The following is a 25,319-nucleotide window of genomic DNA, read 5'->3' on the forward strand; positions in this document are numbered from 1 at the left end:
GAGGAGTGGGGAAGCGAACCCGGTTCACCAGATTACGAATCCACCGCTCTTAACCACTACACCACGCTGGCTCTTTGCAACTTTGCAACCCTCCTCAGTTCAGAATGGGATGGGTGTTAAATCCTGGCATCCAATAAAATGTGGGCCATTGCAAACAAGGACTGAGCATGTCTATTGTGCACTGTAGGGTTTTGAGGGGACATTTAATCACACCTTTTGCTGCTGCCATTGGGAACTCCTGATCTAGCGAACAGTTTGGGTTGATTCACAATCATGCAGATGTTTCATTTAAACTGGACACAGTTTATGTGAACTGGCCCTGGGGGGGGGGATCCCTCTTTCATTTACTTCTTTTTTTTCTTCCTTGTGACCAGGTATTTAAGTGGCTTCTCCTTGTTCCGCAACATACCAGCATGTCAGATAAAGAGTCTTTCTGGGTACATTGCCATTCTCAAGTTTCAACCATTGAAGCAACTTATGATCATTGGGCCCATAATTCATTATGCACATTTTCCTCACAATCCAGTAAGTTCCAATAATGGCTGAGCACTCCCCTGTGAGTGTGTGGTCCTTCCCATTCCCTTCAAAGGAGAGGCCATGATAGCAGATCCATGCAAAGAGCTGCCTCCTCCACTGATATGAATGGGGAATAAAGGTAAAGGACCCCTGGACGGTTAAGTCCAGTCAAAGGCGACTATGGGGTTGCGGCGCTCATCTTGCTTTCAGGCAGAGGGAGCTGGTGTTTGTCCACAGACAGCTTTCTGGGTCATGTGGCCAGCATGACTAAGCTGCTTCTGGCACAACGGAACACCGTGGCGGAAATCAGAGCACACGGAAACACCGTTTACCTTCCCGCCACAGTGGTACCTATTTATCTACTTGCACTGGTGTGCTTTTTAACTGCTAGGTAGACAGGAGCTGGGACAAAGCAACAGGAGCTCACCCCATTGTGCGGATTCAAACTGCCAAACCTCTGATCTGCAAGTCCAGGAGATTCAGTGGTTTAGACCACAGTGCCACTCGCATTCCATGAATAGGGAATATGCACATGCAGGGGGTCTCTGGAGGAACATTGCAGCGAACACAGGGCACTGGAGTAGGGACAGATCCCTTTACTCTTGCTAAAACAAGCGATGATGAAAAGAATTAGTTCATCTTCATAGGTCAATGGGATCTTTAACCATTTAAACAAATCCTCTGGATTAAATGTATTACATGCTAATCCTAGGAATGCCGAGAGATACCGACAAGCACCAGGTCAGCCAATGAACTCCATTACTGAATGGGGATTTCAACGAGTTTTGTCTGGTCCTAGTTCAATACCTTGCCCACAATACTACACTGGGTTTTTTACCCGAAGAAGCAAATCCCTTTTTACTAGTGACGTTGATGCGTTTCGAATTCCCTAGTTCAGAGTTAGCAATGGCTAACTTGTAATGCATTATTAATAGGGATGGGGGATACATCCAATTCAGTTCACTTTTATAGGCTGAGCCTGTTTAATTCACACTTTTCAAAACAAAGTGCAAATTAAAGCACAGCCATTCTTCAAAATCCACACTTCTCTGAATTTTGCAATGCAATTCTCCAGACTTGTCAGGTGTACAAGAACGCATGTAGCAGGTTAAAGTGTGCATAAAAAAATACATATACAGTTGAGGGTAGAATACAAAATGCATTACACAAGGGGAAATGCTCCACAAAAATGTTCACATTAAAAGAAATTCACACTGTGGAGAATTGAACTGAAGAATGAAAAACTGAGAAACTGAAATGGACAGAATTGCCAACCCCTAATTATGAATAGAGTATCATTTCCCCAGGAAATTCTTTTTCCAGAATGTAAAATGTGTATTTTCCTGCAAAGCAGACGGTTTTGTAGGCTGTGTGCTGAATGCGCTGTGACATTTTTGCGAGCTTTTTAGGAGTGGTGGAAAGGTAAAAGGGGAATGGGATGACGAAAGATATGTGGAACAAGTTTTGATATTTTGGGGGCATTTTCAAAAGTGAAAAATATACTCATTTTTTTCATGATATAATAATAAATTATATCAGTGACATAATAGAGACAATGAATTCTCCTTTCTAAATCCCCCCTCCTATCCAAAACAGTTTTCTGCTGTTTTTTCCTCCCAGCTGGAACAGTCTTCCCCTATATGTCTGGAGCCATTTCATCCCACAATGAGAAACGTCCTTCCTTTTTTTTCTTTTCTAGAAAACAAACATATCTTTATTTATCGTATTTAGAATTTAACAATTACGTTGAGTCCATCAAGTTCCAAATCCAAATTCAAAACAAAACAAAACATTCTCTCCACTAAGTCTACTAATATTTCATAATTTGGACAGTACTTCTCCATGTATTCTTTTAGTCCTTCCCATTCTTTAATTAAATCTTTGTTTGAACGGCTTCTGATATTGGCTGTTATTTTTGCCTTTTCAACAAACTCTGGTAATTTACCCCTCCATTCAGTGAGAGAGAGAGAGAGAGAGAGAGAGAGAGAGAGAGAGAGAGAGACGTCCTTCCTTTCAGATGCATTCTGGGACAAGACAGACTGGGATGAGTCTCACGCTTTACCAGCTGAGCTATGTTGGTAATAGTTCATCTGTGCACTGAAAGAACCAAGGCTTTGGTTTTACCCAATGTGAAGCTAGACCAGGTGCCATTTGTGAGAATATATCAGTAAATAGATAAGAAGGCAAGCCGAACAGTTTCTTCACTTCTGTCTTTGTGAATCTAAGAAGGGATATGGCACATTTATTTCTTGGCATGCTACAGGTAAGCCTTTCTTTCTCTGGCCCCAGAAGTTGTGTCTCTAGTGCAAACAGCTACAATGCTGTTACACAGGAATTCGCTCAGTTTTCTCAAAGTAATAAAGGCCTCTGAGGTGAAGATCATTAGTTAGACTATTCAACCTCACATTGGCTAAAACATCAATGAACAGGCTAGTCACATTCCGGTTGACATTCCGAAACCTGTGCAAGATATTTCATGTAACCTGATTTAAAGTATACTTGATTGAAGCCAAATTGGTTTTCTGCTCAGATTGATTATCTAACGTGATTGCGAACATATATATATATATATATATATATATATATATATATATATACACACACACACACGCAATCACACACACATGCACACAGTCCAGGAAAGAATGTAGATTTCTGTGGAAAATTAATCTGTTAAGGAGCGCTGCCCAGTGAAGCCTTAAATATATTCAATATATAATATAATTGTATCTGCACATGACAGCTGCGATATAACTGTCACTGCAACTGCTTGCCTTAGGAAGCTTGTAGCAAATATGTACATTAATGAATGATCTTCACTTCCAAAGATTCAATCAGGATTCAGACTTGAGAAAGCTAATTGACTCCCACAATTTTTGGAAGCGGGATGTCATTGAAATCAAGGGGTATGCATTGGCTTACATTCACTGAGGCCACTTAAAGTAGTCAGTGAATCGAACTGGGTGAGTAAAAATCACAGGCTTGTGCTTTGCAGGAAGCAGAATGCTCACATAATATGTATTGTGGATGTTTTTACCAGCAAAAACATGTAGCAATATATTATAAAGCCCCATTCACATAATGCTAGCATGCAAGTTGCCTGTGCATTGAAGAAAGATCAAATTGCAAACCAGTTTAGCTGAATTTAAAATAGCAATTTTTTTCATGCATTCCAACAGCTTGAACTTTGCACTTCTATATATTATTTGCTGTAGGCAGGGGCATGGGGGGCAAGGAGGCCATGGCTCTGGGTGCACTATTTTGAGGGGGCATGAACCAGGTATTCCCGCTTAAGGATCCCTGTCCCACTCTGCCTGCTGCCTAGGGTTTTTGGACCCCAGAGCCCCACCTGGCCTCACCACTGTGTCCCTGGCCCCCTTGCTTAATGGCCACCATCTTCTCCTCTCATGCAGGCTACTCTCAGGACAAGCCTTTGACTGGACTTCACCATCCAGGGCTCCTTTGTTGTTGTTATTTAGTCATTTAGTCATGTCCAACTCTTCATGTCCCCATGGACCAGAGCACGCCAGGGACTCTTGTCTTCCACTGCCTCCCCCAGTTTGGTCAAACTCATGTGGGTAGCTTTGAGAACACTGTCCAACCATCTCATCCTCTGTCGTCCCCTTCTCCTTGTGCCCTCCATCTTTCCCAACATCAGGGTCTTTTCTAGGGAGTCTTCTCTTCTCATGAGGTGGCCAAAGTATTGGAGCCTCAGCTTCAGGATCTATCCTTCCAGTGAGCACTCAGGGATGATTTCCTTTGGAATGGATAGGTTTTATCTTCTTGTGGTCCATGGGACTCTTAAGAGTCTCCTCCAGCACCATAATTGAAAAGCATCAATTCTACTGCGATCAGCCTTCTTTATGGTCCAGCTCTCTCTTCCATACATTGAGAGCCAGAGCCAGTGTGGTGTAGTGGTTAAGAGCGATAGACTCGTAATCTGGGGAACCGGGTTCGCGTCTCCACTCCTCCACATGCAGCTGCTGGGTGACCTTGGGCTAGTCACACTTCTTTGAAGTCTCTCAGCCCCACTCACCCCACAGAGTGTTTGTTGTGGGGGAAGAAGGGAAAGGAGAATGTTAGCCGCTTTGAGACTCCTTCGGGTAGTGAAAAGCGGGATATCAAATCCAAACTCTACATCACTACTTCTTCATGGATCACTGCCTTGTTGTGGTGAAGGGGCTTGAATAACTTAGAGAAGCTATGAGCTATGCCGTGCAGGGCCACCCAAGATGGACAGGTCATAGTGGAGAGTTTTGACTAAAAGTGATACACTCCATGGACAAAGAAGAAGAAGAAGAAGAAGAAGAAGAAGAAGAAGAAGAAGAAGAAGAAGAAGTAGTGTTTGGATTTGATATCCCACTTTATCACTACCTGAAGGAGTCTCAAAGCGGCTAACATTCTCCTTTCCCTTCCTCCCCTACAACAAAGACTCTATGAGGTGAGTGAGGCTGAGAGACTCAGAGAAGTGTGAATAGCCCAAGGTCATCCAGCAGCTGCATGTGGAGGAGCGGAGAAGCGAACCCGGTTCCCCAGATTACGAGTCTACTGCTCTTAACCACTACACCACAAAGACAACAGGGATCTTTTACCTTTACCTTTACCTATAGCCACACCTACACCTCAAAGCAAATAAGGTAGGGTGAGTCCTCCGAAGCACATTCTTTGTATTTCTGTCCCTTCCCCTCGACAAATTTAAACAGGGGGATGTTTCAAGAAAGAAGCATGCAAAAAAAGCCTTTTCTCTTGGGATCTAATTTCTCTGCAGAAACCACTCTCATCTGAGACTATCACACAAATGGGTTTAGCACAGCCTCCTGAGAGTAGACTCCCAGTCTCCCAAACCGAGGGTCTAAACAGATGGTTTGTTTCTAACTTTCTCTCAGATGATGGCATCTCTTATGCTACACAGGGTCTAGCACAGCTGCTTTGTGGGACTGAACTGCTAAAATCACCTGCACATCTACGTCATACAAGCAGCACTGTGGCTTTCTTTACCTCTTCTTGGGATATCCACTTTTGTGAGGCAGGTGAGGAAACCTTTTCAACCTGATGCCCCAGTGTTCAAAGGGTAACATTTTGCAAATTTCTGGCACAGAATCATCGAATCGTAGAGTTGGAAGGGACCATGAGGGTCACCCAGTCCGTCCCCCTGCATATGCAATGTGAGGCTCAAACCCACAACTCCGAGATTAAGAGTCTCATGGCAAAGCTATACACAGGGCTCATAGAATAATTAATTTTAATTCACAATAGGCACACATACTTGAAACTTTATGGACTGTAGATAGCTTGCGCTAATCAAGCCATTAACATGGCCTGAAAACATGCAAACATCAAGATGGTTAACATTTTCGCCAGCTAGCTCATTCCTTGCCAGTGCCTAGATCAGCAAATGCATAAATGTGTGTGGGTTTTTTTAAAATATATATATATATATAAAACCAAAGAACTGGGCAAGTTAGAAGTGACAAGGAGATGAATGCACATGGAATTATTGCCCTCAACCAAAATTTAAATCATCCTGTGAAAGTATAGGCACCAGCTGTCCCACACTGTCCGATGCCTCCATTGAGGCCCTAAAGCAGACCAGAATTTGCAACTAGAATATCACCTCAAGCATCCCTAACCAGACACTCAGTATGGAGGAAGCTCGTAAACAGGTTTTCTCTTACCATGCTCTCAAATATCCCTTGTTGCAAAGGACATTTCCCACTATAATTCTTCATTCAGAGAAAAGCAGCTTGTTCTGTTCCTGGGTGTTCCTTGGTTCTGAACCCTTCCATAAATGCAAATACACTTCATGAGAACAGTGTAGGGTCCTCAGCCCCACATGCGGTCTACATATTGGGGTGTACACCATCTCTGTTGGTATCCCAATGACAAGGTGAATCAGAGGGATCCAGGTGAGGTCCACACATTTTCAAATCAGGTTGCACCATTAACAAGGTGTCTTAAGTCAGATCAGGGACTCAATTCTGACCCAGCTGAGCATCCTGATGTATATTTTGTTCTAGTAGGCTTAGTTTGATCAGAAATAAAGTATAAACTTCCAGAGTTGATGCTAAATACATTACTTCTGGTAAATGAGCAACTATAGCCACCAAAGGCTGTGAAAATTTGTGTCCAGGCTTTTTAGACTCATCTACCCATGTACTACCAATCTACCCACAGCGGGTGGCGCTGTGGGTTAAACCACAGAGCCTAGGGCTTGCCGATCAGAAGGTCGGCAGTTCGAATCCCTGCGACAGGGTGAGCTCCCGTTGTTCGGTCCCAGCTCCTGCCCACCTAGCAGTTCAAAAGCACGTCAAAGTGCAAGTAGATAAATAGGTACCACTCTGGCGGGAAGGTAAACAGCATTTGTGTACGCCGCTTTGGTTCGCCAGAAGCAGCTTTGTCATGCTGGCCACATGACCCGGAAGCTGTATCCCAGCTCCCTCAGCCAGTAATGCGAGATGAGCGCCGCAACCCCAGAGTCGGACACGACTGGATCTAATGGTCAGGGGTCCCTTTACCTTTACCTTTACCTTTACCTTTACCCATGTACTATCTGAAACCAAAGGACAAGTTGGTTGCTAGATGTGAAATATATTGGCATTATTTTCAGTTCTCCTACCCCTCTAGAGGGGGTAGCTGCTATGCCTGAAAATTTCATCCACTTCAGTGAAAAGAAAAGGGGGGGGGAGTTCCCCGATATAATGAAAGAGGGTAACAAAATACATCAAATATGTTCCTAAATAGCAAGTATAATTAGAAAGGCAAAGTGCGGTTCTGAAATGGATTGAGTTGCTCCCCAAAGCTGTGTACACAAGTGCTTTCAGAACTCGGTTATCCATTCTGAAGCCTCTGATATGCTCACCCAGGGAATTACACAGAACTGATAGAGAATGCATGGTCTGAAGTGGAGGGATGAGTTTAATGATATTTCCTCTTCGCATAAGGGTAGCAGGCCCAGCTCTTGGCATTCAAGTGGGAGATACTAGTACTATGGCTGTGGGAATTTTAACAGTGCTCATGTGTAAGTGCTCATATATGCAGTCAGCAACTTCCTGGTGATTGCCACCAGGTCATGAACCAAGCCACCATCCTATAAACTCCTATGGGTGACTACATGAGGATTTTATATGGATGAAAAGGGACTGAGACTGTAGCAAGTCATTATCAGGATGCCACAGGTAATCACAGCAGCCAGGTACATAGCCTTTGTGTTTAGGCACCATCATGTGGGTGGAGCATGGCCGCAAGCCTGGTGTTGATGTGTTTTTGGGTGGCTACCATACATACGCAGGTGGTGCTGTGGGTTAAAACCACAGAGCCTAGGGCTTGCTGATCAGAAGGTTGGCGGTTCGAATCCCCGCGATGGGGTGAGCTCCCGTTGCTCAGTCCCAGCTCCTGCCCACCTAGCAGTTTGAAAGCACATCAAAGTGCAAGTAAATAAATAGGTACCGCTCCGGTGGGAAGGTAAACAGCATTTCCGTGTGCTGCTCTGGTTCACCAGAAGCGGCTTAGACATGCTGGCCACATGACCCGGAAGCTGTATCCCGGCTCCCTCAGCCAATAAAGCGAGAGATGAGCTCCGCAACCCCAGAGTCGTCCGCGACTGGACTTAATGGTCAGGGGTCCCTTTACCTTTACCTTACCATACATTTATGGTCACTGGCCTTTAATTTGGGCTTAGCATGTAAGAAAGAACAGTGTCCCACTTGTATTTGTGTGAAGGATGGAAGCAAAAGATGGCAAAAAATGCACCCCACCCTGAGAGCCAGATTAGGGTTGGAATCATGGAGCTTTGGAGCTTTTGCAATGCAGGAAGCTTGTTTGGATTATCTCCTCTGATGGCTGCCAAATTTAATAAGTTTCTAGGCTTCCCTTTGGGATTTCTCAGTTGATCTGGAACTTTTTCTGGCCCTAAAGCCATTGGTAATGTTTAGAACAGAGAGCTGACACAGGCGGTTGGCACGCTTGCTTCCTGACTTCATCTTTAATGGGCTCAGCTTCAGGCGGTTCCCTGTCTTCCAACAGGACAATGCCTAGAGTGCGGATGGTGGCTTATTCCCAATTAATCTGATTGGCAGTTCAGCCCCCATTTGAAGATGTACGCTGCAAATGGTGCCGGCGGCAAACAAGACAGACTTCTCTGCCAACATTGTGCCGGCACATTGCAATCCAGTGGAGTGATTCCAAATTAAGGGATGTGTACAATCCATGCTGGTGAACTCGTAGCTTTGCGAGAGCCATTTGCAAAGCTTGTGCAACAGAAGTCCTTTGCATCTGCTACTACTTGGATGGCCCGGTTGCTTCGTGATCAAAAGTCTCCTTGGTCTCTGCTACTCATAGTGACTTGGATAACCTTCAGTTGATTTTGCTTCTTAATGCTAACAACAAAGTGCTGGGAGGAGGCTGACTTATGTCTCAGTCCTTGTCCTTCTTTGCAAATAGCATGCCCTGTCAGCATGGTGATTAATGCATGTTTGGGAGACATCTACCTGCAGACTTGGAGGAGGAACTGGTGAGGAATCTGCTTAAGAAACCATCTTCGTATTATGTTGCCTTTGTCATTTACAGACCTGTCTCCAGTGTGCTATTTTGGAACAAGTCCTCAAGCAGACAACTCGAGGCATGTATGGATAAATTTGCCTATTTAGTTCCTTAAGTATGGTTTACAGATGGGGTTGGAAGCAGAACTGGTGGTGTGAGCTTATAAATTGTACTGAATCTCCCAGTGGCTTCCAGTGGTACTGATAATGGTATCTTTCTGGTACCAAATCTTCCTGCATTGCAGCGGGTTGGACTAGAGAACCCTCATGGTCCCTTCCAAATCCACAATTCTATGATTCTAAGTGAATTTGTCATATTTCTTCCAGTTCCATTATGTATTCATAATAACGGTTTCATTTGTTTGTATAGATGTCAATACAACAAAAATTGTAACCATTTCTCCCTCTATAAATCTCTACTGAATGATTTTTCTCTCTCTCATATATTGTTATTTTATAAATCATAATTATACAGTTAGAATTTTTTTTTGTTCCCAATATACATTGTGGGACACAGCTTCTTAGCTAATTAAATAGCAGATATCAACATATGAGAGACCTAAACATAGGAATGTATTGAACATTGGGTTTCTTAATTACCCAACAGCATTGTAAAGGTGTCTAAATGTGAACTGACACCTTTTATTTCCTTCCGTCATTGCTGTGAGGGCAAGGGCACCACATTTCATGCAAGCCAGTTTGAGAAAGTTTTTTTTTTTTTTTTTAGTGAAAATAAATATATAATACAATTATAAATAAATCTATAAGGTGCTGGCTTGGCACTGTGGTGGGACCCTGTTGAGAAACTCTACAGAGAGGTCCATGTTCTTCCACTGTGAATGTAGAAATGGAAATGGAAGAAATGTATCCCTGCTACAAAGGATGCTTTTTAAAAGTGAGAACTTTGTATTTTTTATTATGGCAGGATATTTCCATCCTGTGCATGCATCCATGGGCACACAGGTTGGCACACGACCCTATGTTATCAGCACATGCTCCTGGGGTAAGCACACAGCCTTTGGCATGCACACAAACCTTGAGCGCTGTGAAAAGTAACAAAAAGAGAAGAAAATCCAAAGGGTATACAGCAAACATAATACCTTTTATTCCAGGTTGCAATATACTAACTAGGCCATGAAAACTGTGGCTTATTTCACAGCTATAAAATGAGGCAAAAGAAGATGCCATGGGGAAACAGAAGCATTTTGAGTTTGAACTATGTGTGTGAGTTTCCATTCTTCTATGAAGAACAGTGGATGAATGCAAATTGACTTTCATGAAAGAGATGATTCACGCAATTTTTCAAATCTATGCAACGCAGATCAGAGGACAAGTGCTAGTGCAGATTTAAGTGCAACAAACAATCCTACATTCAAATCATTTGAGGATGAAAAGAAAGCCTGATCTGCTGAGAAATTAAAAGGTCTGCGATGGAGAAGGGAGATGAGTTTTGATGGACTTGATAGCAGTACTAAAGCTCATTCACCAACGTTGTGATACGTTGATATCTAGAATCCAGGTCTTTTCAGCCTGACTGGCAACAAAGGCATTTAGGATGGTTTGGGCTGGACAATAAGTAAAAGCAAAACTGGTCCTGCAATGTGGAACCTAAATTACAGATCCCACTAATGAGCATTAACATTTATCAGGGATAGTCCCCCCCAAATTTTCTGGACTTCATATGTGAGGCACAGAAGAGAGAATATCATCAGGACATATTGCTTGCTTTGATTGATCCATTGATTTCAGAAAATGGTGCTTCCATGTGATCTGGAACTAAGGTTCCAGACTTCATGGAAGCTTCTATGATGAATGGATAACTCTCTTCAAATATGCGTGTTGTTTTTGCAGATGCCAGGGGAGAGACTACTCAGCACAGACCAACCTCCCAATTATGTGTTCTCTTTAGCAATAAGTAGAAAAGCCAAATAGGGCTTTTGGTGAGAAGGAAGGAAGGAAGGAAGGAATACCAGGTGATAGAAATACCGTATGTCCCACTGGGTCAATGAGGCATACCCATCTGACTGGGTTGCCCCACCCACACTAGACAGCTCTCAACAAAATATTAAAAACATAATAATACTGTCTGCAATAAGTCCACATACTTGACCAGGGTCTTAAAGAAAAGGCTTAAGCTGGATGTAAATAGTGTGGGGTTGTGGAACTCTTCTAACTATGCATTCATGCATTTCGGCACTTGCTAGAATCCCGTTATTTTTTTCTGTGACCTTTCCTGGCCATTAGTACCAGATGGGTTCTTTTGAACTTGCATGCCACTGCTGTTAGTTTATTCTGAATTGTAATTTCATTTATCTATTTTGCAATATTTGTAAGCTGCTAAGCATTGGCGCTGTGGTCTAAATCACAGAGCCTAGGGCTTGTCGATCAGAAGGTCGGCGGTTCGAATCCCTGCAACGGGGTGAGCTCCCGTTGCTTGGTCCCTGCTCCTGCCAACCTAGCAGTTCAAAAGCACGTCAAAGTGCAAGTAGATAAATAGGTACTGCTCCGGCGGGAAGGTAAATGGCGTTTCCGTGCACTGCTCTGGTTCACCAGAAGCGGCTTTGTCATGCTGGCTACATGTCCCGGAAGCTGTACGCTGGCTCCTTCGGCCAATAAAGCAAGATGAGGGCTGCAACCCCAGAGTCGCCCATGACTGGACCTAATGGTCAGGGGTCCCTTTTTCTTTAAGCATTAAAAAGGTGCTGTGCAATAACAATAAAATGCAATAGATAAAAGAGCTGAAACAATTCTCCGAAGAGAAATCCTATACTACCCATGTTCTCTTTTTCCTTCACTGTTTTGTTATTGCATATGAAAGGCAGTACAGAAATTTGTAACAAATAAATAACATGCTGCAGGAGGAAGGCACTCGACTTCTTCTCAGGGGAGGAGGCGTGCAGCAAATTCGCCTCCACTTGAGAATTAGAATGTCATTTTGTATGTTGTGACGGTTCCTTATCTTCTTAATTTTTTGGATCTCATCGTATACAGGCATTAAATCATTCATCAGGCTGCATTTAAGTTGACATTGGTGTCAATCAGCATTCCCCAACCTGGTGCCCTCCCCAGATGTTTTAGACCCCCATCATCCCTAACATTTTGCTGAGGCACCAGATTGGGGAAGACCAGTCTAAATATTGGGCTGTCCACTTTGTATGTCAGCACAGAGCTACTTTGCAGTTAGCCATTTTAAAGCTATATCCATTGTTATAGGTAGGGCTTAGTACTTGCATCCTGAAATTATTTATCTTTCATCCTCAGGACTTTGCGCTGAGTCGATTGTCCAAATACAATATTTCTTCTTCATAGATTTTGAAAACCTTCAAGACCCCATACACCCAGCTAATACTAGATGACATGATTTCATTGTTCCCTCATAAATACTGTGCAGCATAGAGAAGAAAAGTTAATTGAATGGTTTAGCTCTTTCCCTTTTCTTTTTTTCTAAACTCCATTACTTATTCCATCTTGAAAATTTTCAGCTTCATCCTTCAGTGATCTCTTACTTCTGGAGTGTTCAAAACCTTTTAGAAATGTGGTTAGTATCTCTTGATACAAATATCTATTTCAATTTTCTCTCTCCATTCTAATATCCCTTTTATCTGTTTTACAATTTTTCTTCATTCTTCTTGGCTATCTATTTCATTTCTCTGCATTTTTAATACCCCTTTTTGTCTTTTTTTTTTTTTTAAACCATTTCTGTATATTCCTCTGCAGGGCTCTGCAATTCATAGCTTTCTTTCTTTCTTTCTTTCTTTCTTTCTTTCTTTCTTTCTTTCTTTCTTTCTTTCTTTCTTTCTTGAAGTGATAGATATGCAAAATGAATCTGACTATTAATTCAAGAGTATGTTTATTTCCATTAAATTGATACTTAGTTGGCATTAACGTATGCATCACACTTATCTGCTCTAGAATATTTTAAATACTTCACATTTAAATGGTTTACCGAACATCTTCCAATATTCTTCTCCATTTTCCAAGTCATCTTTGTAAGCTTGCCCTATTTAATATCAAATTATTGTGCTACTCTGCACTGTTTTCTTCTCAGGAATCTGATTAAACTTGAAATCTACATTATGATGATTTATTGGCTCAGCTTAGGGTCTTATTGCTGCTGTTTGTAGGCCCTCCTAAGTTTCTCCTAATTAGAGCCAGTTCATCCAATGCTGACAAGTAGTGGAAGCTGTTGTGCTTTCTAAGTTCTGCTTCTGTCGTTCCTCGCTGTCAACATGTGCAGAACCCTCTATGAAATTTCAGCACCTTTTCAATTATTGGCTTCCCCAATAATTGCTTGTTGCTTCTTCCAAGAAGCAGCTACTTTTGCATTTAGTGAAATTTGGTAGGAAATCTAGTCTGGATTCTCACTAACTTTGCCCACTTAATGGAAAGTTTCTTCACCAGTTTGGGCAGCCAGTGCTGGTTAGAGGCAGGATGACACCCAATGAGAAGCTCGACTAATGACCTGCAGTTAGGTTTTCCATGGCTCAAGTTGAAGTGTGCAAAAGCCTCATAAGAAATGTTGCTAAATGCGTGTGTGTGTATGTGTATTCCATTGTCATTCCTTTGATATATTGTGCTACAGTTAGTGGCGTAGCATGTATTGCCAGCCCCCGGGGCTGTGTGGAAATAGATGGAATATGCATGTACATTCAACATTATCCAGGAGATCACAGACACAGAGATAAGAAAAGAATGCCATTCTGTTGTCTAGATAAATCACTTCCTGGTTCACATGGAGAAGCCATTTTCAATGGAGCCCAGCGACAGAAATGTGCAGCTGTACTAAGGCAGCACCAGGTTTTGGAAATTTTGCAACTCTAACAATTTTGCACCCAGGGCAACTACCACTGAGCCTCCCCCCCAATACACCACTGACTAAAGTAATAACCTCAAAGTTTATCTCAAAATTTGGATTATAAGAATGCAGTTAGAATAATTTCACCAGGGTCCATGTATGCAAGGGAGTCCAGACCCTGAGCTTTCTTTTTCTTTTAAGGAAGTCTCTAAGTTATGAAGTAAAATAGGCAGGCAACAGTAGCGGTTTAGACATGCTGACCACATGACCTGGAAAGCTGTCTGTGGGCAAACACTGGCTCCCTTGGCCTGAAAAGTGAGATGAGTGCCGCACCCCATAGTTGCCTTTGACTGGACTTAACCATCCAGGGGTCCTTTACCTTTACCTTTTACCTTACAGTGTATGCATATCTACTCAGAAGTAAACTGACTCTCAAATAACAGTTTTGACAATGCTTCTCTTTACAATCTGAGAACCACGATTCTACATTTCTTTTTTAGGAACGAAGGCTAAAGTAATATAGTCCCAAATTGCTTGTTTACTTTGATGATTTCTCATTTGTTTTCAGCTGATGTTTCCTGTACATGATGAGAATTCCGAAGCCAAGTATATTCAAAACTGCATATCTTTGTGAGCCATCAGTTTTTATCTCAAAAGAGCCCTATTTGTTATAGAATCCTACTCAGAATTCAACTCCATTTATCCATTCTTATATAAGTCTCTTCTCTCTATAGCAACTTTAGAATAATCTTTCCTGTCACTCTTGACATTTAAGGATATTGCTTCAGTTTCTGCAACCACAGAAATTTTGCAATTTCCATTATAGGCCATCAGTTTATTTTCTTCTCTGTTCTTTATATAGACAGACATTTAACTAAGCTACCAGTGATGGTTAAGGCAGCATAAGGTTTGCAAGAGTTTCTGGCCGTACAAAAACTGGTTCCCTTTATCATAACTAGCACAAATGTTATAAACAAAGTTCCTTGTTCCTAAATTTATTTTGGGTGACATGCACTTTTTGAAAGTGATGTACAACCAATGTGGTTACCTTCTACACAGAATAGATATTCTACCGAGCCTCATGACATCTACTAGTAATCATACCTACCTGGATGTTTGGGTAGAGTATCATCCTTATATCTTTCTATATAATAAAAATGTAAGAATGGCTTCACCATTGGAGTATTTGTAGTGCTGCATCACAATCTTGCATTTGTATGAAGTCAGGGTACAGCAGGGAAGCTAAAGTGCAGGCAGGCTGCACAACAGCAGTGGCCTTGGAGAGAGAAGGGAAGTGGAGCTTAAAACAAGGGCAGAAGTTTGAGTAAAGTACCATGGAATATTTGAGGGATCTGCGTGCTTAATTTCTCTCACAGGAGGGAGCTGTAAGAGGGAATGAAAGAGGGAAATGGTCTGAATCCAGTAAGGAAGGGGGATACAGTGGTACCTCGACTTAAAAATTTAATCCGTTCCGAATGCACATTCGTAGGTCGAAAAATTCGTAAGTCAAAAAAGCGATTTCCCCATAGGAATGCATTGGAAACGAAAAATTCAGAAAAATTTGTAAGTCGAGTAAACTGCATCTAAAATTCGTAAGTCGAGTAAACCCCATCTAAAACCGCCAATGGATGTCCTTCGGATGTCGAAAAATTCGTAGACGTGCGGGCACTTTTTTCATTCGTAAGTCGAAAAATTCATATGTCGAGTGATTCGTAAGTCGAGGTACCACTGTAACTGAAAGGGGAAAAGCGGTAGTTTTAAACAGAGGCAGAAGTTTGAGTAAAGCAGAGGGGAAAGTGGGGATTTTAAACAATGACAGAGGTGACACTGAAGTGGCAGTTTAATACAAGGTCTGAGTACAGTGAGAATGGGGTTCAAGTATGTTAGCTTTTTGGTGTTACCTTCCTTGTTGTACTCATCTCTGCTATTTCTCCTTATTAAAACTGGTATGTTTTTGTTTTATTTTTTTGTTTTTTTAAAAAACTGCCCCTCATTGTCAACCCTTCCATGCTTCGCTCTAATATCTGTTATTGTTTAAAACTCATTTAACCTCTCAGTGTCCCTCCAGTCGAATCTTTCAAAGAATCTTGAAGAAATTCAAGATGTAATTTCTTAGGCAAACTGTGAACTCCCCATGCACAACAATGCAAGTGATACTGTAAAATTCGTTTCTGTAACGAGCGAAGAACCTTTTGTCTAAGAATCTTTCCCTACCTAACACAGAACGGTTCAGGTTTTGTTATTTTATTTAGCGTTCTTGATCACACAAAATAATTTCAAATTCCCCATCCTTCTTCCCAAAAGCAGATTCTTGAGGATGTACATATATTAATGTCCGTCCATCCCCCCCGCTATAATTCATGTAACATTCCTGTGTGTTACATAACCATTACATTATGGAGCTATGATACCAACTTGTAAATATTTAAATAATTATTTTTTTTATGCCAATAGCTCTCTATGAGCAACATTTCTAAGTGAGGACACTGAGCCAGATTCACCCATTTTGTAACTAATTAGCCTCACTTATGGTATCAAACACCTTTGGCGTTTGAACACCAAATGCAAAGGCGATTCCAGCAGCCAAATGGATTTTAATTAGAAAGTTTTGCACGTGGACTGCTTTTCAGGATGAAGTTGCTTTGATCAGAGTAAAGCCAGCCTCAACAACAATTTATAAAATATTGTATCATATCTCGCTCCCAGTTCAATACCAATAGCACTTAAAAAATGAATATTAAACTCTTGAAGGACAAAGGCTGCTATGTTGTTGTTTTAAGAATTACTTTGCAGTGGCTGTGCTTGATGACTTAAAATGGTTAGCCTTTCCAAAATGAAGTGTTGGGATTTTCAGAGAGACATCCTAATCATATGTTTATTAACCTCCGCCCTGAAACTGTCAGGGCCGGGTGCCTTCCCAGAGGTAGGGTTCAAATTAGTTTATTAATCTATTGCTAAGACTAGGACTCATTATGCTTTTCTGCTGATTCCTCATGGAAGGCAGAGGTAAATTGACTTTATCTAGAAATGCATCAATATGTTGTAAGTGGCATGTGTTGCTTACAATGAGCACTCACACTATATTGTGGGTGCCTTTTTGCAGGATCGCGTGCGGTGCTACAGTTCCCAGGGAACTTGCTAGTAGAAGGGGCCTGGCCTGCTTCTCAGTGTATTATTCAGAGGTTCACACCCAGCCTCAGCTTTAAGTTTCGTTTCCTGGGAAGTGGGGGAAGACTCATTATAAATAGGGGGAGGAGCCAACAGTAGCCAGGCAGTTTAATGTTTCTTGTTAATGTTTCTTGTTTACAGATTAACTTTTTCTTCCTGTTTAGTGGGCGCTGCTACAGTCTTTTACTGGTTACTGTTGAAGGACTGGGAAGAAATTTTCCTGCATTGGCAGGTTTTGTCTTCCCCGTAGCAATTCGTCACAACTTTGGCGGTTATGGCCTTGGGTGGAATCCTTTAGTCTTTCCTTCCCTATAATGTGTGTGTGTGTGTGTGTGTGTGTGTGTGAAGTGGTGACTCACCCCCCCCCCGGCGGCGGCAATTCCACGGTCCCCTCTTAAAGGGGTTACATAAATGGGTGTCATTGGCCATACACTGAAAGGTTGTCAGTGAACTACCCTGCATGCAGGGATATGGGCTCGGCTGTCTGCTGCACTTACATCTCGCAGAGCACCCCCATATCCCATTTACCCTGATGTGCCCCAGTTCCCCCGGCTGGGGGGCTGGGAGGGATACACGCCCAAGGCCTAAGCCAAGGTCTTCCTACATTCGGAAGTTTAATAAAGTTGTGGCCTAATTTTAATTCCATAACATTGTCAGAGTCTTTATTTCCTTTCCCAAGTTCCCTGGGGGATAGGGCTGCCGTGCCTGGTCACGCAATAAGCCGTTGCTAGTTTGTGGCGGGGGCAGTCTTTGCTTGCAGAGGGTTTCTTTCCTCTTCTTCTCACATCCAGATTCACTTACTTCAAAATAGTTAAAGCTGCATAAATCCTACCTTCAGCAAAGAATGTGGAGTGCTAGGATTGTACATTGCGTGCTGAGATTCTCAGATATTATGGGTAAAGGTAAAGGTGAAGGGACCCCTGACCATTAGGTCCAGTCACAGACAATTCTGGGGTTGCAGCGCTCATCTCACATTACTGGCGGACAGCGACTGGGTCATGTGGCCAGCATGACTAAGTCAATTCTGGTGAACCAGAGCAGTGCACGGAAACACCATTTACCTTCCTGCCCGAGCGGTACCTATTTATCTACTTGCACTTTGACGTGCTTTCTAACTGCTAGGTGGGCAGGAGCTGGGACCGAGGAACAGGAGCTCACCCTGTTGCGGGGATTCGAACAGCAGACCTTCTGATCAGCAAGCCCTAGGCTCTGTGGTTTAACCCACAGCGCCACCCGCATCCAGAGAGACTATTAGCCCTCTGTGTTTTTGCGGGGCAGTGCTTGCCTTCACCTTTTCTTCTGAAATGGCTTTCTGAGACTTCCGCATCTTATGACACCATAACATAATGTGGTAGCATTGGGGAAGTTTTCTAAGACACCCCTAGGTCACCTTTTTCTCTTGCTAACATGCTGTGGTGGGCAACACAAAACGTGGATAAAATGAAAGGGTCGAGGAGCTCAGACCAGACCAAATTTCATAAAATCATACTACAAGAGGAAAAAAACTCCAAATAATTACACAGGTTAAAATAGCTCTGAAGGTAAGAAGACAACAAACACTAACTTACCCAGCTAATTAACACAAACGCTGGGTTGATCAAAAGATTGGTACTAAAAAGCATCTCCTCCTTTTAGAGGGGAGGGGTTGTGAACGGGAGCCAGCTCCCGCATCAGCAAGGGGGCACTCTGGCCCCTTGCCTTACCTGTCCCTGCTGTCACGCCGTGCCCCCTGCAGCCAGCCAATAGGGCTGGCCCGGGGGCGGGGTTTAGCCGCACTTAAAGCAGCCGCGGCAGCACCCACAGCCATTGCTCATCTGTTCTTCTTTGGATCTCACGCCCACCCTCTCTTAGGTTAGGCTTCCCTTTTGTTGTTGTTGTTGTCCAGTCGTGTCTGACTCTTCGTGACCCCATGGACCAGAGCACGCCAGGCACGCCTATCTTTCACTGCCTCCTGCAGTTTGGCCAAACTCATGCTAGTCGCTTCGAGAACATTGTCCAACCATCTCATCCTCTGTTGTCCCCTTCTCCTTGTGCCCTCCATCTTTTCCAACATCAGGGTCTTTTCTAGGGAGTCTTCTCTTCTCATGAGGTGGCCAAAGTACTGGAGCCTCATCTTCAGGATCTGCCCTTCCAGTGAGCACTCAGGGCTGATTTCTTTAAGGATGGATAAGTTTGATCTTTTTGCAGTCCATGGGACTCTCAAGAGTCTCCTCCAGCACCATTGCTATGGACTCGGTTGGTCGCCTTGTTTTCACAGGGCACCTGGTAGGAGTTTTTGTCCATTTGGCAAAGCCTCTTGGTTTTTCTCCTACCTCGTAGCAAATCGCCACAACTCTGTTAGATTGGCGGTTAGGCATTAAGATTAGTTGGTGTATCAGAGGGCAAGGTTCGGGCTATCACCTACCTCTCCATCTTCTGGGTATTCCATTAAAGGAATACAGCGGTCGTGGATCCTGTCCGATGCCCTGCTGGTGGCTAGGGCCATGGAACGACCCCCAGTGGCTTCGGGGGTGAAGCTTTCAGTTGTACTTTGCATCAACAGGCTCCACTTTCTGGTGGTTAACCCTTGATTGACTCCATGCTCTGCGGGGGAGGAGGTCTACTATAGCTTGTTTCATCCAATGCCTAAGCCAATACCACTCACATGCTGTAACCAATAAAGTTGTGGACTTTTCCTTCCATCAACCTAAATATTGGTATCCTTGTGTCTTTATTTCCGCATATGGGTGGCGGGTCCTCGAATCACAACCTGATCTCCAAGCTTAAGTCTCTAACTCTGCTCAGTTTGCAGTCATTGTCTGTGCATTCCCTTATATTTAAGTAATGGTTTCTTCTTATCCTGGGCCCTGTACAACAAACTTACAGAAGACTTCTTTTCAAAATGCAGATTCTTTCAACTCTTGTCAGCTATCAGCAGCATTCATTGCCAAAAGCAGAAAAGAGGAAATAACCATTCTTCTGTTTCTTAAGTGAAGTTGTTATGATGTTGTGCATTTATTTCATCTACAACAATGCACAGCCTTTCCCCCACATTACACCTCCTGTCATTACCCATATGGTGATTTAAACTTATGCGGAATTTAAAATGTTTTGTATTTTTCTTAAGGAAAACACTCACTTAACTAATAGACTTTGTTTTTAGGAAGCAGATGTTTTTCCAAGAATAGTAAAGGATAATTGAATGCTTTCTTAATTTTAGCATTTTTACTAATATTATGTATTTTGCATTAGTAAATAAAGTGAGCTGTTATGTCAGAGTAACATTAAATCTGGTTGAAAACCCCGATAGCGCTTTTCATCTGCTTTTCTTTAGACTGTTGCTTGTCCTCCAAATATAGTATTTGTTTGTCTGACAGTAAGAGCTGTGGAACGGACTCCCTCAGGAGGTGGTGGACTCTCCTTCCTTGGAGGTTTTTAAGCAGATGTAGGATGGCCATCTGTCATTGATGCTTTAGTTGAGATTCCTGCATTGCAGGGGGTTGGACTAGATGACCCTCAAAGTCCCTTCCAATACAGTTTTGTGATTCTATCAGGGGCGTCGCAGGGAGGGCGGAGGGGGCGGGGGGGCCCGGGCAGCACCCCTGTTGGGGTGACACATCGGGGGGCCAGCCCCGCCCACTGGGATTTTATTTATTTATTTTTTAAAAAAATTAGGTTATTTTCGGCACTGCCGGGGGGGGAGCCGCAGGGGCAGCCAGCGAGGAGGGGTGTCACCCCCCCTCGCTGGCCGCCCCTGCGGCTCCGCCCCAGCAGCGCCAAAAATAGCCCCCCTTGCAGCGGCGCAGCTCGGCATGGAAGCAAGGGGCGGGCCAGCGAGGTGGCCCGTCCCTCTTCCTGCCCTGACTTGCGCTGCGCCAAGGGAGCCCGGGCGGCAGATTTAGGAGTCTTTGCAGCCCGCAAAGACTCCTGAATCCGCCGCCCGGCACCCCTTCTTGCAGCGGCTGCTCCCGCAGACACGAGCAGCCGCGGCAAGAAGGGTTGCTGCCGCCGGGCGGAGGCTTCTTCAGGAGTCTTTGCAGCGCGCAAAGACTCCTGAATCCGCCGCCCGGCACCCCCGGGGGTGGGGCGTTGCATGCGTCATGACGTCATGACGCACGCACGCCCCGCCCCCCAGGGGTGTCTCTTGGCTTCCCGCCCCCAGCAGCCAAGGGGCTAAGAACGCCCCTGGATTCTATAATTCTCTTTTGCGTGTCAAGGCCCCCAAACCACCCCTCAAATGAAACACACTTCACACAGAAATTTAAAACAAAATAAAAACATTTTCCAGTACCACCTTAGAGACCAACTAAGTTTGTTCTTGGTATGAGCTTTCGTGTGCATGCGCACTTCAGATTTAATTAATTTAAATTCTTCAGATTTAATTAATTTAGAAATTAAATTTAATTTTAAGGTTTTTTGGCATAAATTTGGCCACAACTTTATTAAAATACAAAATATGTGAGTGGTTGCTTAGGCATTGGTTCAGACTATCTGTCCCACTGGGGACAGAACTGACATACACCCACCTGTGGAAGTCAGTAAAGGGAAAACAATTTGGGGAGAGAATGGGAGACAGGAGTCTGACTCTTGCCTCTCCCCTAATGCTCCCAGGGGCTCTTGCGTGGGCCCTGGCCCCCGACTGGGGGATACAGACAAGCATGGTGAGCCCCTGGATTCCTTTAACGGAATCCCCCGTGCAGCAGCAGCATTGAAGGGGCAGCCACAGCCAACCAATTAATAACCAATGCCTAACTGCCAACCTTACAAGTTGTGACTAATTGCTACGTAGTAGGCGAAAACCAAATGGCACCAGCCAATCAGCCAAATGGAAAAATCCCTACCAGGCCCCTGCCCCAAAAGCAGACGACCCCATGACAGGCATAGCAAGGTCAATGCAGAAGCCCAAATTATAGGGAGGGGGGTGATCCGATGTATGCAGCAAAGAGGTATATCACGCTGCGAGCCAAGCAATATATAGCCGCTGGGCTGTCCATCAATAATTGCAACATAGAAATCTCCCCAACGACACCCAGAGCCCAATCACAGCAGTGGCCATCTATACAATCCCGCCCAGCAACAGAGGGGTGACTTGGTGGCCCCCACCGCAACACGTGCTCTCTATGAAGGAGAACCCAGGCAAATGCAACAACAGTTATAAGATTAAATGTCCACTCTCTGAGAGGAGGTGTGGAGGTTGTTGTTGTTGTTCAGTCGTTCAGTCGTGTCCGACTCTTCGTGACCCCATGGACCAGAGCACGCCAGGCACGCCTATCCTTCACTGCCTCTCGCAGTTTGGCCAAACTCATGTTAGTAGCTTCGAGAACACTGTCCAACCATCTCATCCTCTGTCGTCCCCTTCTCTTTGTGCCCTCCATCTTTCCCAACATCAGGGTCTTTTCTAGGGAGTCTTCTCTTCTCATGAGGTGGCCAAAGTACTGGAGCCTCAACTTCAGGATCTGTCCTTCCAGTGAGCACTCAGGGCTGATTTCTTTAAGAATGGATAGGTTTGATCTTTTTGCAGTCCATGGGACTCTCAAGAGTCTCCTCCAGCACCATAATTCAAAAGCATCAATTCTTCGGCGATCAGCCTTCTTGATGGTCCAGCTCTCACTTCCGTACATTACTACTGGGAAAACCATAGTTTTAACTATACAGACCTTTGTCGGCAAGGTGATGTCTTTGCTTTTTAAGATGCTGTCTAGGTTTGTCATTGCTTTTCTCCCAAGAAGCAGGTGTCTTCTAATTTCGTGACTGCTGTCACCATCTGCAGTGATCATGGAACCCAAGAAAGTGAAATCTCTCACGGCCTCCATTTCTTCCCCTTCTATTTGCCAGGAGGTGATGGTGTGGAGGTAGGTAACCCTATCAAAGAAGAAAAGACTAAGAGGGGTTAGTGGACCCTCTGGAGAATATTCAGAAGGCAAGAGAGCTGTAGAGAAGAGAGAGGAATCACGGAAAATTGTCTGCTTCTCTGTTCCACTAACAGACTCCTTCTGTTGGTGGGCAATTGTTGGTGGATAGCAACTACTGCATTCAAAATTTTTTAGTGAGAATGCCCTTTCGATAGAAAATCACTTGTAAAGGCTGCTTACAAATTGCCAGTTTCTGGGTATCAGGCTGACTGTCACAAAATAAATGAATAATATCAGTATAAACAAAATAATTAACTAGTCACATCACATTAAATCTGTATCTGCATGGAAGATGAATTGATGGCCTTTAGTTGAAGTACTTAAATGGGAAGTATAATCGAGGCCTAAAGGAATCCCGATACGCTTCTGAAGACTTGCAGAAAATCCACTTATGTTACTTTATGTCACTGAGGATCACCACACAAGATAATCCTTCAGCATGTGATCCTCTTACACTTACAATGAGATCTTACTTGCTCGGTGCCTGCAAACACATTCTTCAAATGCAGTAACATCTTTTTATTACCATTACATTTTTTTCATGTGGCAACTCAACATTCGAGCTATGGAGCGAGTTAAGTATGCTTGAGGAGTTCAGCCTTTGTCGATTCTGATACGAAGTGACCTGATCCATGCCTTTGGCACTAATATACAGATTGGAATTTATTTATCCCCGTTTCCGTGCTTTCCAAGTGCCCTACACTGCTCCCGACTAAAACAGGAAATCAAAATGCATTTTAAAGTGCATGTTTTGAAAGGGAAACAGTAGATATACATATATATATGCCTTGTAAGGTTGTGAGCTTATGAATCATGAATAAGTCTCATTGTCTTCGTTGGGGCTTAGTTTTGAGAATACAGTGGTACCTCAGGTTACATACGCTTCAGGTTACAGACTCCGCTAGCCCAGAAATAACGCTTCAGGTTAAGAACTTTGCTTCAGGATGAGAACAGAACTTTGCTTCAGGATGCGAACAGCGCAGCGGCAGTGGGAGGTCCCATTAGCTAAAGTGGTGCTTCAGGTTAAGAACAGTTTCAGGTTAAGAACGGACCTCCAGAACGAATTATGTTCTTAACCCGAGGTACCACTGTACATACATAGTGCGCATTATGTGTTCTCTGTGTGTTTTACTAGCCTCCCTCTTTCCTTCCTCGCTGCATTGTGTCCCCTTTAGACCCACACTTTCTTCTCATGGCATTTTCCTAAGACTGGACACTTATGGGGGGGGGATGAAAAGTCAGCTGGCTTGGCCCCAGCTGGAGCGTCTCCCTTCTCAGCCTTGCCGCTGCGGAGAGCCATCAGTGCATGCAATGCATGCTTGAGCACACATTACTCAGCAGAGTAATCACACAACAGATCTGTCTCGAGGCGTGGATACGATACTAAGCTACGCATTTATTATACATAAATCTGGCCAAAGATAAACATGGCCTGTCTCCTTGTTGTTCTTCTCGGAGAGAGAGAAAACAAAAGCAATACAGAGCAGAAGTTCCACTCACGGACTCCAGCACTCAGTACTGGAATGTCAACAGACATGTGCCATGTAACATATCTGCAGTGTGGGTGGAATGGAATTCCCAACAGAAGAATGGTGGGCACCGCCCCCTCCCCCTTCTCCTGAACCTTCCCAAGAACAGGACGACAGTATAGATTTAGGACAGTGGTTTGCAAGGGCATAGTTCAGAGCAGGGGTCAGCAAACATTTTCAGACAGTCCATTGTCCTGTTAGTATTTCACCCCCTCCCTTTGTGAGAATCGTGTGACTTATGGTCTGAGAGAAGGGGGAGGGAACTGAGTCTTTGATCTCTTAATTAACTTCTCTGTGCCAGACTGAATGTGACCTTCACTGTGTGTGTTAGACAGAGTTCGTTCTGTAGATAAGATGTGTGGAAGAAAACCTTAGCCACACAAGCTGTATAGTTATGTATATATATTGTAGCTTGTAGAAAAATAAAGAACTGTTTCAAGTTAAAATAGCCAGCGCTTTATTCGACCTCTGAGGAAGTGAGGGTGCTCATGACAGACAGTCTTGAGTCCAGATATTTATGATTGAGCTGTAGGTGTTCCAGTCTTATCGCCTGGCCCAGTCGGGGCACGAAGTGGGGCACAAGACCTGGATAGATCCTGGCTTAAATCAACATATGGTAGCAGAGGCGGATGGCTTCGTTCCTCCTATGGTGGCAAGCGGCTGGTTGGCGTTCCTCCTGTGTTGCAGACCGGCTGGTTTTCGTTCCTCTGCAGATGAAGGCTGCTAAGACGTGCTGCTGCTGCATTTGGTGAGACAGTTCGGCTGCTTCATTTCGGAGCTGTTTTCAAGCTACAGAATTGATTTACAATGGTATGCTGTTTAGCTGCCAGAACAGATAGCAGAGACGCTTTTCCAGATTCCTGCTAATTGCGCTGAGTTTGGG

Source organism: Lacerta agilis, chromosome 10 (assembly GCF_009819535.1).
Source record: "Lacerta agilis isolate rLacAgi1 chromosome 10, rLacAgi1.pri, whole genome shotgun sequence".
NCBI lineage: Eukaryota > Metazoa > Chordata > Lepidosauria > Squamata > Lacertidae > Lacerta > Lacerta agilis.